The sequence below is a fragment of the Bombina bombina genome, chromosome 4 (genome assembly GCF_027579735.1).
Source record: "Bombina bombina isolate aBomBom1 chromosome 4, aBomBom1.pri, whole genome shotgun sequence".
Lineage (NCBI taxonomy): Eukaryota > Metazoa > Chordata > Amphibia > Anura > Bombinatoridae > Bombina > Bombina bombina.
The window spans coordinates 354,863,119-354,884,196 of NC_069502.1; positions in this window are offsets into that span (position 1 = coordinate 354,863,119).

A 21,078-nucleotide genomic window follows, 5' to 3' on the forward strand; every position below is an offset into this window, starting at 1 on the left:
TAACACTTTCCTCCTGCCTTGCAGCCTGCTGTGAGCCAGGCCCACCTAGCCAATTGTTGTCAGCAATCATATTTCTGTTAACAGTATTGCAAAAATTGTCAATCATCACTGTTTAGACTGTCAGTAATCAGTCTCCTAGTGTCCTTGAATTGCATCTCCCTCCTGCCTGCCATCCTTTTGTGCCAGGCCGTCTTGCCAACTATTTACACCAATCCTAATTTTTTGTCACAGTATAGTTACTAATTACAATTAAAAAAATCTTTATTGTTGATGATCTTAATCCTCAGTTTGCTCGTGCCCTAGAATAGCACTTTTCTACAGCCTTCCAAGCCTGTGTGCCAGGCCTACTTAAAAAATATTTACACCAATCATATTTGTTGTGACAGTATTCTAATAATTAAAAATTAAAATTTTTGGTAATAGTTGCTGTGATTTGAAACCTTAGTTTGCTGGTGCCATTGAATAGCACTTTCCTCCTGCCTTGCAGCCTGCTGTGAGCCAGGCCCCCACCTAGCCAATTGTTGTCAGCAATCATATTTCTTTTAACAGTATTGCAAAAATTGTCATCACTGTTTTGACTGTCATTAATCAGTCTCCTAGTGTCCTTGAATTGCATCTCCCTCCTGCCTGCCATCCTTTTGTGCCTGGCCGTCTTGCCAACTATTTACACCAATCCTAATTGTTGTCACAGTATAGTTACTAATTAAAATAAAAAAAATCTTGATTGTTGATCTTAATCCTCAGTTTGCTTGTGCCATTGAATTGCACTTTTCTACTGCCTGCCAGCCTGTGTGCCAGGCCCAACTATCCAATTAGTGCTAGCAATCATATTTCTTTTAACAGTATTGCAAAATTTGTCAATCAACACTGTTTTGACTGTCAATCTGCAGTCTACTAGTGCCCTTGAATTGCATTTTCCTCTTGCCTGCCTGCCTGTGTGCCAGTCCCAACTAGCCAATTAGTGCCACCACTCATATTTATTGTAACAGGATTGGAATTTTTGTTAATAATAACTGTTTTGACTGTGATTCTTCAGTCTCCTAGTGCCATTGAATTGCAGTTTCCTTTCTCTCAGCGTGTGTGCCAGACAGGCTCATTTGCCAAATAGTGCCAAACAATCATATTTGTTGCCACAGTACTAGTAATATTTCAAAAAATTAACAATTTGTGATTTTTAAAACATCTGTCTTTTTTGTTGTTGTCAGTCTCACAGCGTATACTGTGCCCACTTTCACAGTGCCACCACTCAATTGGTGTAATAGTATTGTTAGTGTCCATTTAAAAAAAAATGACAGGCAGAGGCAGGCCACCCCGCAGGTTCCGTGGTCGTGGTCGTGGTGCTGTGATTCCTTTAGACCCTACAAATATGCACATTGTTCAGACGCCGGGTGCCAGGGGGGATGCAAAAACTTCTGAGGAGGACCTAGTTGAATGGCTAACACAGGAAACCCAATCTTCTTCAGCTTCCGCTGCTAGTCCTCCTAACCTTGACGCACCATCTAAGTCCAGCTGTGCTTTGGGCAGGTCTCAAGTGACCAGTGACACTCCGCCGCCTGTCGCCACCACCAACACTAGCACCACAGCTGCTTCACTTGATCTGTCACAGGAGTTATTGACACATCATTTTGAAGAAATGAGTGATGCGCAACCATCATTGACAGAGGATGTAGATAATAGTGATCAGTCTCAGTCAGGCAGCATTACCGACATGGAGGTACGGTGTGATGATGATGGTGATGTTGTACCCGCTGCTGCTTCCTTTCTTGATGTTTCAGATACAAGTGAAGTGGTTGATGATGATGTGTCGGTGGATGTCACGTGGGTGCCTGCTAGAAGAGAAGAAGAAGAGGGGGAAAGTTCAGATGGGGAGACAGAGAGGAGGAGGAGGAGAAGACGATTTGGAAGCATGGGGAGGTCGTCTCAAGGAGCTAGTGACACTGTCAGACAGCATGCATCATCACCAGGGGTCAGCCAGACAGCCTGCCGACGCCCATCAACGCATGCTGTTGCCACCACCAGAATGCCGTCATCGCAGAGCTCAGCAGTGTGGCATTTTTTTTGTGTGTCTGCCTCTGACAACAGTGATGCCATTTGCAACCTGTGCCAAAAGAAACTGACTCGTGGGAAGTCCAACAGCCACCTAGGTACAACTGCTTTGCGAAGGCACATGGTCTCCCATCACAAAGGCCGATGGGAAGAACACATGAGTAGAAGCAGTACACAAAGTGAAAGCCGCCCTCCTCCTCCTGCTCCAGCATCTTCAGCCACATCAACCAGTGCTGTCCTCCTTGCCCCCTCTCAACCATCCTCCACTCAGTCTCTCTTACGTAGCAGTTCCTGGTCATCTGCCCACAGTCAGGTGTCTGTCAAGGACATGTTTGAGCGTAAGAAGCCAATTTCTCAAAGTCACCCCCTTGCCCGGCGTCTGACAGCTGGCTTGTCTGAACTCTTACCCCGCCAGCTTTTACCATACAAGCTGGTGGAGTCTGATGCTTTCAAAAAATTTGTATCTATTGGGACACCGCAGTGGAAGGTACCTGGCAGAAATTTATTTTCACAAAAGGCAATCCCAAACCTGTACTCTGTTGTGAGAAAGGAAGTTATGGCATGTCTGGCACACAGCGTTGGGGCAAGGGTCCATATGACCACGGATAGCTGGTCTGCAAAGCATGGTCAGGGCAGGTATATCACCTACACTGCGCATTGGGTAAACCTGCTGACTTCTGACAAGCATGGAATGCGTGGCTCTGCAGAAGAGTTGGTGACACCGCCACGACTTGCAGGCAGGCCTGCTGCTACCTCCTCTACTCCTCCTACTCCATCCTCTTCCATAACCTCTTCCTCGGCTGAGTCCTCTTCAACTTCTGCGTCTTGCTCCACATCTATGGCACCCCCCCAGCTCCCCAGGTACTATTCTACATCCCGGGTACGGCAGTGTCACACCGTCTTGGGGTTGACTTGCCTGAAAGCGGAGAGTCACACCGCACCAGCACTCCTGACCGCCCTGAATGCACAGATGGATCAGTGGCTGACTCCGCACCAACTGGAGATTGGCAAGGTTGTTTCTGACAATGGAAGTAATTTGGTGGCGGCATTGAAATTGGGCAAGTTGACACATGTGCCGTGCATGGCACATGTGTGTAATCTGATTGTACAACGATTTGTCCATAAGTACCCAGGCTTACAGGACGTCCTGAAGCAGGCCAGGAAGGTGTGTGGCCATTTCAGGCGTTCCTACACGGCCATGGCGCACTTGTCTGATATCCAGCGTCGAAACAACCTGCCAGTGAGGCGCTTGATTTGCGACAGCCCGACACGGTGGAATTCAACACTCCTAATGTTTGACCGCCTGCTCCAACAAGAAAAAGCTGTTAATGAGTATTTGTATGACCGGGTTGCTAGGACAGCCTCTGGGGAGCTGGGGATATTTTTGCCAAATTACTGGACGCTCATGCGCAATGCCTGTAGGCTAATGCGTCCTTTTGAGGAGGTGACAAACCTTGTCAGTCGCACCGAAGGCACCATCAGCGACATCATACCATTTGTTTTCTTCCTGGAGCGTGCCCTGCGAAGAGTGCTGGATCAGGCAGTAGATGAGCGTGAAGAGGAAGAGGAAGAGTTGTGGTGTCCATCACCCCCACAAACAGCCGAATCAGCATTGCTTGCTGGACCTGCGGCAACGCAGGAAGAGGATTGTGAGGAAGAGGAGTCACAGGAGGAATGTGGCTTTGGGGAGGATGAGGAGGAGGAAGACAGTCATCCCAGGGTGCTCGTTGTTGTCACCTCTCTGGTACCCGTGGTGTTGTACGTGGCTGGGGGGAAGAAGATACCATCAGTGAGATCAGTGAGGAGGAGGAACGCGACATGATTAGCTCAGCATCCAACCTTGTTCAAATGGGTTCTTTCATGCTGTCGTGCCTGTTGAGGGACCCTCGTATAAAAAAGCTGAAGGAGAACGACCTGTACTGGGTGTCCACGCTCCTCGACCCCCGGTATAAGCATAAAGTGCCTGAAATGTTACCAAATTCCCGCAAGTCGGAAAGGATGGAGCATTTTCATAATAAATTAAAAACTATGCTTTATACAGCGTATAAGGGTGATGTCACAGCACCACGGGAATGTAACAGGGGAAGAGATTAAATTAATCCTCCTCCTCCCACGACCACGGCGGCAAGGACCGGGCACTTTCCTGACGTCTTGTTGATGGAGGACATGCGTACCTTTTTAACTCCCATGCACCATCAGAGCCTTTCGGGATCCAGCCTTAGAGAAAGACTCAACCGACAGGTAGCAGACTACCTAGCTTTAACTGCGGATCTCGACACTCTCAGGAGCGATGGACCCCTTGACTACTGGGTGTGCAGGCTGGACTTGTGGCCTAAGCTATCCCAATTTGCAATGGAACTTCTGGCCTGCCCCGCTTCAAGTGTCCTGTCCGAAAGGACTTTTAGTGCAGCAGGAGGTTTTGTCACTGAGAAGAGAAGTCGCCTAGGTCAAAAAAGCCTTGACTATCTCACTTTTATAAAAATGAATGAGGGCTGGATCCCGAAGGGACTGACATTGGGCGATACATTTGAATAAAAAACTACTGATGATGATATGAGCTGCCTTGGGCTACAACTGGTACACAGGCTGGCCTTTTTTTTTTGTTATAAAGACGGAGGACTTGCTTGACTTATCCGCCAACAACTAGTGTTCAAGCCACAAGCTTTTAGGGCACTTTATAAATGTTTTTCAAACATCGATTTTTCTGGCCGCTGCTACAGCAGTTGCTCCAACAATACCCCAATGTTTCAGTCATTTGTACATTCCTAATTTTTCTGGCCTCTGCTGCATCTCTGTGGGTACAAAACTCAAATAAAAAAAATAAGGCACATAACACTAGTGATTAAACTGTTACGAATTGTACAACTTTACACACCACTCATATCCGGTGGACCATTCAATTGAACGCAAAATGCAACAAATTTGAAAGAGTAGGACCAACCAAGCATCTTTATCTGTCTCTTGGTTGATCTAAATTATCTCCGTGTTCCATCTATGACATACCTGTACTCTATTGTGCAAAAGGGTGGCATATGTTTTGTTTCATGCTGTTGTGCCTGTTGCGGGTCGTGGCCCATGATATAAAAAGGCTGAAGGAGAACGACCTGTAGTAATGGTTGCCCCATCCAGTTTTTATAAAAATGTTCCTGGTTCCTCTCAATTATCTTTGGGTTTCTAAAATGGATGCCATACCTGTACTCGCTTGTGCAAAAGGATGGCATATGTGGTGGTGTTTCCTGCAGTTGTTTCTGTTGAGGGTGCTGGACCCTCTTATAAAAAAGCTGAAGGTGAACGACCTGGAGTGGGAGTCCAAGCATGGTTTTTGATGCTATTTCACTTTTACAAACAATTATCTGTGGGTTTCACAAATCAATGCCGTACCAGTACTCTATTGTTCCAAAGTATGCCATATGTTCTCTTTCCTGCTGGTATTTTGTTTGAGGGTCCTGGACACTCTTATAAAAAGGCCTAAGGTGAAAGAGGTGTACTGGGTGTCCACTCATTTTTATTTTCTATTTCTCATTTGACCTAAATTATCTCTGGTTTTGTAAAATCAATGCCGTACCTGTACTCTATTGTTCAAAAGGATGCCATACGTCCTCTTTCCTGCTGGTGTTTTTTTTTTTAGTGTCCACGACCATCTTATAAAAAGGCCTAAGGAGAAAGAGGTGTACTGGTTGGCCACTCATTTTTATTTTTCTATTTAACAATTGACCAAAATGATCTCTGGGTTTGTAAAATCAATGCTGTACCTGTACTCTATTGTTCAAAAGGATGCCATACGTCCTCTTTCCTGCTGGTGGTTTTTTTGAGGGTCCAGGACCCTCTTATAAAAAGGCCTAAGGAGAAAGAGGTGTACTGGCTGTCCATCGAATCATTTTTTTTATTCAAATTTACATTTAAAAAAAAAATTCTATGGGTTTCTAAAATCTATGCCTTTCCTGTACTCTATTGTTCAAAAGTATGCCATATGTCCTCTTTTCTGCTGTTTTTTTGTTTGAGGGTCCTGGACCCTCTTATAAAAAGGCATTATGGATAAAGAATTGTACCTGGTGTCCATCCAATCTTTTTTTTTAATTCAAATTCACGGTTGCAACAAATTATCCCCGGGTTTCTAAAATCAATGCCTTTCTTATAATCTTTTTTTCACAAAGGATGCCATATGTCCTCTTTCCTACTGCTGGTTTTTTTGAGTGTCCTGGAGCCTCTGCTAAAAAGGCCGAAGGATAAAGAAGTGTACTGGGTGTCTATTCAATGTTTTTTTAGATTTCACAGTTGTAACTTATTTTTTCTGTCTTTCAAAAATCAATGCCTTTCCTGTAATCTATTTTTCAAAAGGATGCCATATGTCGTCTTTCATGCTGTTCTTTCTGTTGAGGCTCCGGGACACTCTTTTAAAAAGGCCTAAGGATAAAGAAGTGTACTGGGTGTCCAATCAATGTTTTTTTTCTATTTCCCGGGTCATATAACTGATCTCTGTGTTTCTAAAATCAATGCATTTCCTGTAATCTAATTTTCAAAAGTATGCCATATGTCCTCTTTCCTGCTGGTGTTTTTTTTGAGGGTCCAGGACCCTCTTATAAAAAGGCCTAAGGAGAAAGTGGTGTACTGGGTGTCCATCGAATCATTTTTTTTATTCAAATTTACATTTGCAAAAAATTATCTATGGGTTTCTAAAATAAATGCCTTTCCTGTACTCTTACTGTATTGTTAAAAAGTATGCCATATTTCCCCTTTCCTGCTGGTGTTTTGTTTGAGGGTCCTGGACCCTCTTATAAAAAGGCCTAGGGAGAAAGAATTGTACTGGGTGTCCATCCAACCATTTTTTTTATTCAAATTCACGGTTGCAACAAATTATCCCCGGGTTTCTAAAATCAATGCCTTTCCTATAATCTTTTTTTCACAAAGGATGCCATATGTCCTCTTTCCTACTGCTGGTTTTGTTGAGTGTCCTGGAGCCTCTGCTCAAAAGGCCGAAGGATAAAGAAGTGTACTGGGTGTCTATTCAATGTTTTTTTAGATTTCCCGTTTGTAACAATTTTTTTCTGTCTTTCTAAAATCAATGCCTTTCATGTAATCTATTTTTCAAAAGGATGCCATATGTCCTCTTTCATGCTGTTCTTTCTGTTGAGGCTCCGGGACACTCTTCTAAAAAGGCCTAAGGATAAATAAGTGTACTGGGTGTATAATCTATGTTTTTTTAGATTTCACGGTTGCAACTAATGATCTCTGTGTTTCTAAAATCAATGCCTTTCCTGTAATCTAATTTTCTAAAGTATGCCATATGTCCTCTTTCATGCTGCTGGTTTTGTGGAGGGTCCTGGAGCCTCTGCTAAAAAGGCCTAAGGATAAATAAGTGTACTTGGTGTGTAATCAAAGTTTTTTGTGATTTCACGGTTGCAACTAATGATCTCTGTGTTTCTTAAATCAATGCCTTTCCTGTACTCTAATTTTCTAAAGGATGCCATATGTCCTCTTTCAAGCTGCTGGTTTTGTGGAGGGTCCTGGTGCCTCTGCTAAAAAGGCCTAAGGATAAAGAAGTGTACTGGGTGTATAATCTATGTTTTTTTAGATTCCACGTTTGCAAAAAATTATCCACGGGTTTCTAAAATCAATGCCTTTCCAGTAATCTATTATTCACAAGGATGCCATATGTACTTTTTGATGCTGTTGTTTCGGTTGAGGCTCCGGGAGCCTCTTATTAAAAAGGCCTAATGAAAAATAAGTGTACTGGGTGTCTAATCAATGTTTTTTTTGATTTACCGTTTGCAACTAATGATCTCTGTGTTTCTGAAATCAATGCCTTTCCTATAATCATTTTTTCCAAAGGATGCCATATGTCCTCTTTCCTGCTGCTGGTTTTGTCGAGGGTCCTGGAGCCTCTGCTGCGCATAATAAAGAAAAAAATAAAATAATTTAACTTGACTTAATAACTGAAGCATGACTTCAGGAGTCAGGTGTGGTCGTAAGTAGTGGTTGTTGTTAGCAGATTATTTTTATTGCAAATTGCAATTGCCACAGCGTGCATAAAATGTGCGTCACTAGTCCAAATTTTAATTTGTTTTTTTTCATTCATGATTAGTTTGGGGTACGGCGCAATATTGGAAACGCAAAAAACAGGTCTCCGTACCCGTTGATATAAGGGGTGACTACTACTGCTTTTACCAGGCTCCTCTTGGATAGCCCCAGAAAGTGTGACTATGAATCCCAAAAAGAAAATTAAATTAAGGTTGAAAACTAACTCCAAAGTAATTTGTAAGACCTGGAGCTCCTCAAACACACGTCCTACCTTAACAGCTATAGGATCCACAACCCAAATCTTACCTTTTTAATGCCAATTGATATTGCCACAGCTGGAATAACAGTAACTAACATGTGCGTCACCACAGTCTCCGAATCTATTGTCGGATGTATACAAAAACAACAATAGAGAATTCCTTTTGGGGCGCAAAGAGATGGCTACCGGAACACTCCAGGAACTTCACAAAAGTGGCTGTCTTGTGTTTCTGGTGATGTTGTAGACATCTGGGTAGTGTACAGGGAGTGCAAAAATCCTCTCCATCTCTGTGCACCACAGGACAGGACGTCCTTGTCATCCATAAGCACATGAAATTGCTGTCATTTTTGTTGCTTCAAGAAGTTCATTTTTTGTGGTGATAGATAGTACTGAATTAAATAAACTTTGGTTTCCTACCATACTCAAGACAATCTTGTATTTCAAAATTCGTACTTGCTGTGGGAAACAGTGGCCTGTCCATACCAGGAAGATGATTTAGACAGAAGTAATGAGCTCTGCTTGCAGGTGATACATGTTTATCGTCAATCATCAAAGGGGTTGCGTGCAGAATATGGCTGATGGCCCCTTATTCACATGTTTGTCCAGAGCCATAACATTTGCAAACAGCCAGAAGAAAGGTTGTTTCTCACCAGCCTAAGTTGAGCTTCATTTACCAAATGCTGATATTCAAAAAAATAGACAAACAGTGCCTTAAATAACACATTTGCGATATGGATTCACCAGAGCAAGGTCATTGCAAGTACTAAGTTCCCACGATAACAAAATTAAAATGCCACAACTATGCAATCTTCTCCTTCAGATTATTATTGTCACACTCCATTGTACTCCTATGCCCAGCTCCCTGCTCTTGTTTTTGTTGAGGGTCCTGGAGCCTCTGCTGAAAAGGCCTATGGATAATAAAGTGTACTGGGTGTCTGTTCAATTTTTTTTTTTATTTCCCGGTTGCAAGTAATTATCTCAGTGTTTCTAAAATCAATGCCTTTCCTGTAATCTATAATTCAAAAAGATTGACATATGTCCTCTTTCATGCTGTTGTTTCAGTTGCGGCTCCGGGACCCTCGTATTAACAAGGCCTGAGGATAAATAAGTGTAACCGGTGTCTAATGAATGTTTTTTTCTATTACACGGGTCATATAAATGATCTGTGGTTTTCTAAAATCAATGCCTTTCCTGTAATCTTTTATTCAAAAAGATGACATATCTCCTCTTTCATGCTGTTGTTTCGGTTGAGCCTCCGGGACCCTCGTATTAAAAAGGCCTGAGCATAAATAAGTGTCACGGCTGTCTAATCAATGTTTTTGTGTAATTTCACGGTTGCAAATAATGATCTGTGGCTTTCTAAAATCAATGCCTTTCCTGTAATCTTTTATTCAAAAGGATGACCTATCTCCTCTTTCATGCTGTTGTTTCGGTTGAGGCTCCGGCACCCTCGTATTAAAAAGGCCTGAGCATAAATAAGTGTCACGGCTGTCTAATCAATTTTTTTTTCTAAATTCACGGTTGTAAATAATGATCTGTGGGTTTCTGAAATCAATGCCTTTTCTGTAATCTTTTATTCAAAAGGATGACATATCTCCTCTTTCATGCTGTTGTTTCGGTTGAGGCTCCGGGACCCTCGTATTAAAAAGGCCTGAGCATAAATAAGTGTCATGGCTGTCTAATCAATGTTTTTGTGTAATTTCACGGTTGCAAATAATGATCTGTGGCTTTCTAAAATCAATGCCTTTCCTGTAATCTTTTATTCAAAAGGATGACCTATCTCCTCTTTCATGCTGTTGTTTCGGTTGAGGCTCCGGGACCCTCGTATTAAAAAGGACTGAGCATAAATAAGTGTGATGGGCGTGTAATCAATTTTTTTTTCTAAATTCACGGTTGCAAATAATGATCTGTGGGTTTCTAAAATCATCAATGCCTTTACTGTAATCTTTTATTCAAAATGATGACATATCTCCTCTTTCATGCTGTTGTATCGGTTGAGCCTCCGGGACCCTCGTATTAAAAAGGCCTGAGCATAAATAAGTGTCACGGCTGTCTAATCAATGTTTTTGTCTAATTTCACGGTTGCAAATAATGATCTGTGGCTTTCTAAAATCTATGCCTTTCCTGTAATCTTTTATTCAAAAGGATGACATATCTCCTCTTTCATGCTGTTGTTTCGGTTGAGGCTCCGGGACCCTCGTATTTAAAAGGCCTGAGCATAAATAAGTGTCACGGCTGTCTAATACATTTTTTTTTCTAAATTCACGGTTGCAAATAATGATCTGTGGTTTTCTAAAATCAATGCCTTTCCTGTAATCTTTTATTCAAAAGGATGACATATCTCCTCTTTCATGCTGTTGTTTCGGTTGAGGCTCTGGGACCCTCGTATTAAAAAGGCCTGAGCATAAATAAGTGTGACGGGTGTGTAATAAATTTTTTTTTCTAAATTCACGGTTGCAAATAATGATCTGTGGGTTTCTAAAATCAATGCCTTTACTGTAATCTTTTATTCAAAAGGATGACAAATCTTCTCTTTCATGCTGTTGTTTCGGTTGAGCCTCCGGGACCCTCGTATTAAAAAGGCCTGAGCATAAATAAGTGTCACGGCTGTCTAATCAATTTTTTTTTCTAAATTCACGGTTGCAAATAATGATCTGTGGGTTTCTAAAATCAATGCCTTTCCTGTAATCTTTTATTCAAAAGGATGACATATCTCCTCTTTCATGCTGTTGTTTCGGTTGAGGCTCCGGGACCCTCGTATTTAAAAGGCCTGAGCATAAATAAGTGTCACGGCTGTCTAATCAATTTTTTTTTCTAAATTCACGGTTGCAAATAATGATCTGTGGTTTTCTAAAATCAATGCCTTTTCTGTAATCTTTTATTCAAAAGGATGACATATCTCCTCTTTCATGCTGTTGTTTTGGTTGAGGCTCCGGGACCCTCGTATTAAAAAGGCCTGAGCATAAATAAGTGTGACGGGTGTGTAATCAATTTTTTTTTCTAAATTCACGGTTGCAAATAATGATCTGTGGGTTTCTAAAATCAATGCCTTTACTGTAATCTTTTATTCAAAAGGATGACATATCTCCTCTTTCATGCTGTTGTTTCGGTTGAGCCTACGGGACCCTCGTATTAAAAAGGCCTGAGCATAAATAAGTGTCACGGCTGTCTAATCAATGTTTTTGTCTAATTTCACGGTTGCAAATAATGATCTGTGGCTTTCTAAAATCAATGCCTTTCCTGTAATCTTTTATTCAAAAGGATGACATATCTCCTCTTTCATGCTGCTGTTTCGGTTGAGGCTCCGGGACCCTCGTATTAAAAAGGCCTGAGCATAAATAAGTGTCACGGCTGTCTAATCAATTTTTTTTTCTAAATTCACGGTTGCAAATAATGATCTGTCGTTTTCTAAAATCAATGCCTCTCCTGTAATCTTTTATTCAAAATGATGACATATCTCCTCTTTCATGCTGTTGTTTCGGTTGAGGCTCCGGGACCCTCGTATTAAAAAGGCCTGAGCATAAATAAGTGTCATGGCTGTCTAATCATTTTTTTTTTCTAAATTCACGGTTGCAAATAATGATCTGTGGCTTTCTAAAATCAATGCCTTTACTGTAATCTTTTATTCAAAAGGATGACAGTACTACCAAAATACAGCCAATGAAGGGCTTTAGGAAGACTGGGCCAAGGTTGGATTGTAGTATTTGGTTAGGCTAATCATGATGGCCATGTAGACCACCACCACCGAGAGTCCTGGAAGTAACAGGGATGATGAGATGAAAGAGCTAAGAATAGTAGAACTTGAAACAACAGAGTTAGCCATGGGTGTTAGTGCAAAACCGCTTGGCTTTTTTTTGGCTTTGGGTGCGGCTATTCATGCAGGCCATATAGTGCTGACAACATTTGGTGTCGTATCAGCTATTAAACTAATAAGAACAGTACTACCAAAATACAGCCAATGAAGGGCCTTAGGAAGACTGGGCCAAAGTTGGATTGTAGTATTTGGTTAGGCTAATCATGATGGCCATGTAGACCACCATGTAGTAATAAGAACAGTACTAGCAAAATACAGCCAATGAAGGGCCTTAGGAAGACTGAGCCAAGGTTGGATTGTAGTATTTGGTTAGGCTAATCCTGATGGCCATGTAGACCACCACCACCGAGAGTCCTGGAAGTAACAGGGATGATGAGATGAAAGTGCTAAGAATAGTAGAACTTGAAACAACAGAGTTAGTCATGGGTGTTAGTGCAAAACCGCTTGGCTTTTTTTTGGCTTTGGGTGCAGCTATTCATGCAGGCCATATAGAGCTGACAACATTCGGTGTCGTATCAGCTATTAAACTAATAAGAACAGTACTAGCAAAATACAGCCAATGAAGGGCCTTAGGAAGACTGAGCCAAGGTTGGATTGTAGTATTTGGTTAGGCTAATCCTGATGGCCATGTAGACCACCACCGAGAGTCCTGGAAGTAACAGGGATGATGAGATGAAAGAGCTAAGAATAGTAGAACTTGAAACAACAGAGTTAGCCATGGGTGTTAGTGCAAAACCGCTTGGCTTTTTTTTGGCTTTGGGTGCGGCTATTCATGCAGGCCATATAGAGCTGACAACATTCGGTGTCGTATCAGCTATTAAACTAATAAGAACAGTACTACCAAAATACAGCCAATGAAGGGCCTTAGGAAGACTGGGCCAAGGTTGGATTGTAGTATTTGGTTAGGCTAATCATGATGGCCATGTAGACCACCACCACCGAGAGTCCTGGAAGTAACAGGGATGATGAGATGAAAGCGCTAAGAATAGTAGAACTTGAAACAACAGAGTTAGCCATGGGTTTTAGTGCAAAACCGCTTGGCTTTTTTTTGGCTTTGGGTGCGGCTATTCATGCAGGCCATATAGAGCTGACAACATTCGGTGTCGTATCAGCTATTAAACTAATAAGAACAGTACTACCAAAATACAGCCAATGAAGGGCCTTAGGAAGACTGAGCCAAGGTTGGATTGTAGTATTTGGTTAGGCTAATCATGATGGCCATGTAGACCACCATAGTAATAAGAACAGTACTAGCAAAATACAGCCAATGAAGGGCCTTAGGAAGACTGAGCCAAGGTTGGATTGTAGTATTTGGTTAGGCTAATCATGATGGCCATGTAGACCACCACCACCGAGAGTCCTGGAAGTAACAGGGATGATGAGATGAAAGTGCTAAGAATAGTACTACTTGAAACAACAGAGTTAGCCATGGGTGTTAATCCAAGACCGCTTGGATTTATTTTTGTATTGGGTGCAGCTAATCATGCAGGCCATATAGAGCTGACAACATTCGGTGTTGTATCAGCTATAAAAATAATAAGAACTGTACTATCAAAATACAGACAATGAAGGGCCTATGAAGACTGAGCAAAGGTTGGATTGTAGTATTTTGTTTGGCTAATCATGATGGCCATGTAGACCGCCCGTAACAGGGATGAAAGTGCTAAGAATAGTACTAATTGAAACAACAGAGTTAGCCATGGGTGTTAGTCTAAGGCCACTCAGCTTTTTTTTGGGTTTGGGTGCAGCTAATCATGAAGGACTGATAGACCTGCCACCATTTGGTGTTGTAATAGGTATGAAAATGCAAAGAACAGTACTACATAACACAACCTACTTACCATGGGTCCCAGAACATATGTTTGGTTGTTATATTTTGTAAGGGTAATCATGCAGGCCATATAGACCTCCACCGATAGGGTGAGTATGAGTAACAGCTATTAAAATGCGAAGGACATTACTAATTAACACAACATAGTTACCATGGGTCGCAGACCAAGAGCAGATGTCTTATTATTATATTTTGTATGGGTAATCATCCAGGCCGTATAGACCTCACCAAATAGGGGGAGTTACAGAGATTAAAGTGCTAAGAATGGTAGTACTTAAAACACAACCTCGTTAAAATAGGTAGCAGACCACATGTCTTATTATTATAATTTTTCCGGGTAATCTGGCAGGCCATATAGAACTCCCACGATAGGGGGGGGAACAGGGATTAAAGTGCTAAGAAAAGTACTAATTGACACAAGCTAGTTGGGTCCAAGAACGCATGTTTGATTATTAGAATTTATTAGGGTAATTATATATCTAACAAATCTATCTATTTCTCTTCTATCGATTCTATCTAACTATCAATCTATGTATATCTATCTATCCTATCTATCACTATCAATCTATCTTCTGTCCGGGATGTTTTGAGACAGCCACTTTGGGAATGTTAGTTGATTTAGACCCATTATGGCTTAAAAGCAGACTCTGCATCAACTATGTAATTTTCCATGGGAGTTTTGCCAGGGATCCCCCTCCAGCATGCAACAGTCCAGGTGTTAGGACCCTTGAAACAACTTTTCCATCACTATTGTGGCCAGAAAGAGTCCTTGTAGGTTTTAAAGTTCGCCTGCCTATTGAATTCAATGACGGTTTGCGCGGTTCGCGCGTTCGCGAACAATACCGGAAGTTAGAGTCCGCAGTTCGCGAACCGAAAATTTTAGGTTCGCGACATCACTATCTGCGAGGTCTTTGTGACTATTTACTTCTAAATTTCGGCATGCGGATCAATAACCGTATGTACTATGCCCCAAATTCATTGAAAAACGTATATTTACAAGTGGCAAGTGAACTTGTCCGCAACTCTTATATTAGAGTCTTTTTTGTAGCTAGAAAATACTCGCTCAACATAAATCTCGCACAAAACAGTAATTACTAAACTATCTATTTATACGCTCGTGAATTTGTCCGCACCTACCTCGTGAAAAATCCCTCGCCAGCTTATAGGTGGTGAGCACTGTGATGAGAGCAGGATGTGATGTCACTAGTATGTGGGCGGGGCTTAGGTCCGGTGTCTGTGTCGCAGTTAGTTTAGTACAATCAACCTGACTAGATGTGTATTGTTATGCTCTGCAATAAAATAGAGTTGTACCATCATTGCTGTGTCCTGCATATGTCCTGCATCTCATGACATGGTGTCAGAAGTTCTGGACTGCGCTTCTGTTCCTGATCGATTGCAATGTCAAAGTTTACCCCACCTGAGCCTTTTGACTTCTCTCAGCCTGCAGCTTGGCCCACATGGCATCAGCGGTTTCAGCGCTTCAGGATTGCTTCCAAACTGAACAAGGAGAGTGGTGAAGTACAAGTTAATTATCTTTTATACTCTATGGGGAAAGATGTGGAGCCAGTGTTCAATGCTTTTATTTTCCAAGAAGGGGAAGAATTTAACTTTGATATAGTTATGGATAAACTCAGTGCCCACTTTGTGCCCAAAAGAAATGTGATTCATGAGAGAGCTTGTTTTCACAAATGTAATCAGCGTGTGGGAGAATCTGTGGAGTCATTTCTGCGTAGCCTGTATGAATTAGCTGAATTCTGTGAGTTTGGTGTTGCTAAAGAAGAGCAAATCAGAGACAGAATAGTTATTGGAATTGCAGATGCTGAAGTCTCCCTGAAGCTGCAGTTAGAGCCTGATTTAACGTTAGACGGGGCTATTAGGATGGCCCGCCAGAGTGAACTGGTGAAAAAGCAAAGTGCTGATCTGAGGTCTGAGAGTATTGTGGATGAAGTGCAACAGTCTAGGAAAACTGCTAGTGAAAGGCACAGTGTGAGCGGTAGATCTAAAGTACTGGAAAGGCCTAGAAGTGGATGGGCGCAACATGGCCGATGCACACGGTGCTACCGGGCTCATGATCAGAGTGCTATATGCCCGGCCAGAGATAGAAGATGCAGGAAATGCAACAGAAAAGGCCATTTTGAAGTGGTGTGTAAAACTGAATACATTAAGGAGATGCAGGTGGACAGTGACCAGGAGGGTCAGGAAGTGTCTTTTGTGGGGTCTGTTGTGGAACGGACAAGCTCAGAGGAAGATTGGAAAGTTACTTTTACTGTAATGGGAGCCAAAGTTGATTTTAAGATTGACACAGGAACAGATATCACTGTAATGTCTTTTGCTGAATTTATGAAACTGCCTCGACAGCCCCAGCTGGCGAAGGTTACTACAAATGTCCATAGTCCTGGTGGCCGCATTGATTGTGTGGGGAAATTTCTTGCCAGCTGTGAGTACAAGCAAAGGAAGTTTACCATGTGGGTGCATGTGATCCGAGGTCAGTGTGTTAACAGTTTATTGATAAGAATATAACCTTAGCACTGGAAAAAACAACTCAAAGCTGCAGTGAAAAATTAGGGATTCCCTTTATCCTTACTAACAAATGCCAAAAGAAGATTTAATTATGCTAATTGCAGAAAACTGCAACTAGGTAATTAACCACTGCTGCGCTATCTATACAGACAGCTAAATGAGTGCAGTAACCAAAAAAAGTGAAGGGGTTAAATTTAGAATTAATTTTAATTTTAATGGCTTATATTTGATCCCTATAGGTAAAAGCACATATAATATTAAATACTACACTTATACAATAAAATCCGGTACAAAAACATATACAATAAACATATACAACAAATACAATAAAATATTATAATTGATAAAAAGGGGAGGGGGGGGAGCACAAGCAAATGCACAGTCTCTTTAGAAAAAAATGGTCCGTATGTTAAAAGTCTTTTAGGAAAAAAAGGTTGTGCCGGTTGATGAGTTAAAATAAGCTGAAAGGGCGTCAAGCAAGCTCCTGGTGGATTAGTAGCCAGCGAGAAAGCTAAGTGATAGGGCGAGAAGAAGGATATAACAAACAATTATTGTTTAAAGGATTGTTATATCCTTCTTCTCGCCCTATCACTTAGCTTTCTCGCTGGCTACTAATCCACCAGGAGCTTGCTTGACGCCCTTTCAGCTTATTTTAACTCATCAACCGGCACAACCTTTTTTCCTAAAAGACTTTTAACATACGGACCATTTTTTTCTAAAGAGACTGTGCATTTGCTTGTGCTCCCCCCCCTCCCCTTTTTATCAATTATAATATTTTATTGTATTTGTTGTATATGTTTATTGTATATGTTTTTGTACCGGATTTTATTGTATAAGTGTAGTATTTAATATTATATGTGCTTTTACCTATAGGGATCAAATATAAGCCATTAAAATTAAAATTAAAATTAATTCTAAATTTAACCCCTTCACTTTTTTTGGTTACTGCACTCATTTAGCTGTCTGTATAGATAGCGCAGCAGTGGTTAATTACCTAGTTGCAGTTCTCTGCAATTAGCATAATTAAATCTTCTTTTGGCATCTGTTAACAGTTTATTGAGCAGAAAAGCAGCCTGTGACTTGGGCCTCGTGGCCAGAGTGAATGAGATTTCCGAAGATATGTTTGGCGAGTTGGGCCTACTGAACTGCAAACCTGTCCGTATAGCACTTAAAAGTGACACAGTCCCATACAGTATTTCTACCCCTCGTAGAATCCAGTTCCCGCTCATGCCTCAAGTGGAGAAAGAGCTTATGCGCATGAAGTCTATGGGGGTTATTGAAGAGGTTGTTGAAGCGACTGATTGGTGTGCCCCATTGTTCCAGTTGCAAAGAAAAACGGAAAGGTGCGCATCTGTGTGGACCTGAAAAGGTTAAATGAAGCAGTGAAGAGAGAGAGATTTGTGCTGCTGACATTAGAAGATATAGCTCCAAAGTTGGCTGGGGGCGAAGTTCTTTTCCACATTAGACGCTTCTAGTGGCTTTTGGCAGATCCCCCTAGATCCAAAGTGCTGCAAACTGACTACCTTTATCACACCGGTAGGTCGGTTCTGCTTCTGCAGACTCCCCTTTGGGATATCCTCCGCTCCTGAAATCTTTCAAAGGGAAATGAGTTCTCTCCTGAGTGACCACGTGGGCACAGCGGTCGTCATGGATGACATTCTAGTGTATGGGTCTACAGTGGAGGAGCATGATCAGCGTTTAAGTTGTGTGCTACAGGCTATCAAAGAGTCTGGGCTGAAGCTGAATAAAGAAAAATGTAATTTTAGGAAAACTGAATTATGCTACTTTGGGCATATCATCAACGGGGATGGCATCAAGCCAGGCCCAGAGAAAATTTGTGCTATTGAACAGATGAAAAGCCCTTCGGATGTACATGAGCTGAGACAGATATTGGGCCTTGTAAACTACGTGGGCAAGTTTCTTCCAGATTTATCAACAGTTTTACACCCTGTCACAGAGTTGCTTAAGAAAGACGTTGCCTGGGTCTGGGGACCTTCACAAGAAAAAGCTTTTCTGCATGCCAAGTCCCTGCTGGGGTCTGCCCCAGTGCTGGGGTTCTACGACCCTTCAAAAAAGACTGTGGTTAGTGCCGATGCAAGCAGTTATGGGTTGGGGGCTGCACTCCTGCAGCTGAATGACAACAAACTACAGCCTATCGCCTACTGTTCCCGCACACTGACGGCTGCGGAGTCAAAATACGCCCAAATTGAGAAAGAGTGCCTGGCTGCAGTTTGGGCCTGTGAGCGCTTTCAGCGTTATCTAGTGGGTTTGGAGAAATTTAGTCTGGAAACTGACCACAAACCGCTAGTCCCTCTAATCAATTCTTATGACATTGACAAAACACCTTTGAGATACCAGAGACTTTTAATGAGACTGCTCAGGTTCAATGTTCAGGCAGTGCATGTGCCAGGGAAACAATTGGTTGTGGCGGATACACTATCCAGGCTCCCGCTGGCTGCTGCTGAAGAATCCTCCATGGAATCAGATGTGAAAGTGTATGTTGATTCAGTTCTGGCCTCTAAGTCCATTTCTTCAAGGAAACTGGAAGAGATAAAGAAAGAGACATATTTGGACACAGATCTGCAAGAGGTTATAAGGTACATAAAAGAAGGCTGGCCCGAGAGCCGGGCAGCCTGGATGTCTTTAAATGCTTACCAGCCAGAGAGGTCGCAGCTCACGGAGCTGGAGGGGTTGGTGCTGTTCCAGGACCGCATTGTAATTCCTGTCAGCATGAGGAAGGAGATGTTAAACAGAATTCACGATGGCCAATTAGGCATTACAAAGTGCAGAGAAAGGGCAGCTACAGCTGTGTGGTGGCCTGGGATCAGCTCCGACATTGCAAATCACGTGTCTAAATGTGCCTTTTGCCGGGAACGCCGGCCTACTCAGAGAAGGGAGCCCTTGATGTCTACTCCGCTGCCTGCGGGGCTGTGGCAGAAAATAGCTGCTGATTTGTGTGAACTGCACGGGAAAAAGTTTCTTGTTGTGATCGACTACTATTCCAGGTATTTGGAAATTGCACCCCTGAATGATATCACAAGTCAGGCCGTTATCATTCGCCTGAAGAGCTTGTTCGCCCGCTGGGGCATTCCAATGGAGCTGGTGAGTGATAATGGTATGCAGTTCGCTTCTACAGAGTTCAGTGCTTTCAGCAGGGAATATGATTTTGTACATTCCAAAGCCCGTACCTAGCCCTCTTGTCATACAGGGCGACGCCCATTCAAGCCACCGGGTTTAGCATGGCACAGCTGATGCTAGGACGCCAGATTCGCACCACTTTACCCTCAGTGGGTGTCTTCAAGCCGCCTGGCCCTGTTCCTCGGGAAGAAGTCCTTAGGAGGGATGAAGAGGCCAAAAAGGGTTATCGTTTCTTCTACGACAGGAGACATTCTGTCAGGCCTTTACAGGAACTGAAATCTGGCCAAAGTGTCAGAATTAAACTGGATGATGAGAAGAAATGGAAGACGCCTGCTACGGTAGTGGGCCGCTCTCCAGAACCAAGGTCTTACACAGTCCTTACAGAGGGAGGGACGGTTACACGCCGTAACCAAAGACATCTTCAGCCTGTACCTGAGAGTCTGGAACCGGATACCTCAGTACCACCGCCGGTGGGATCCCCTGTTCTAAGAGAGGTGCCTTCCCCTCAGCAAGATCACAGCGGGGATATATCTTTTTCTCCAGCAGACTCTTGTTCACCATCTTCTGTATCAGAGGACAGTTCATGCAAAGTTACATCAAGCGGAAGAATGGTGAAACTTCCGGCCCGATACAGGGACTGACTTTAGCTAGAACAGTGACCGGAAGTATGGGCAGAATAATCCCATGGTCACTGTGGACTAGGGTAGTCTACCCCGATGTCCAAGTCAGGATGTAATTTATTTGTTCATGTTTTCTAATCTATCTGTTTTTATAATGTTCAAAAACAAAAATGTTGTTGTATACCCTGTTGGTGTACCTTGTTATTTATTATATGCAAATGTATGCTTTGCCTTTGAAAAGGGGAAGATGTGATGAGAGCAGGATGTGATGTCACTAGTATGTGGGCGGGGCTTAGGTCCGGTGTTTGTGTCGCAGTTAGTTTAGTACAATCAACCTGACTAGATGTGTATTGTTATGCTCTGCAATAAAATAGAGTTGTACCATCATTGCTGTGTCCTGCATATGTCCTGCATCTCATGACAAGCACCATATTAAACAATAGGGTCTATAAGATATACGCCTACAACTGATATAAAAGAGGGAGGATACACTTGAATCTTTACTCACAGTTGATCCTGCTAGCCATGGAGACACTTCTTCAACTGTATATTCTTCGTCTGATGCAAATCAGGGGTAGAAGGCAAATTTGTGAACCTGATGCCATAGAAAATGTGGTTAGAAGAAGGAGATTGCGGGAACAGAGCGTATTCCTTCCTCGGGTTCCTTACGATGTCCTTTCCGATAGAGAGGTTATTCAAAGGTTCCATCTGGATCGACATTCAATATTGACTTTATATGCTCAAATCGCACATTTTCTAGAGTCAGTGACTGCTCGTTCAGTGGCCATTCCTGGACTCCTTAAGTTTCTTGCTGTCTTGCACTTTTTTGGAA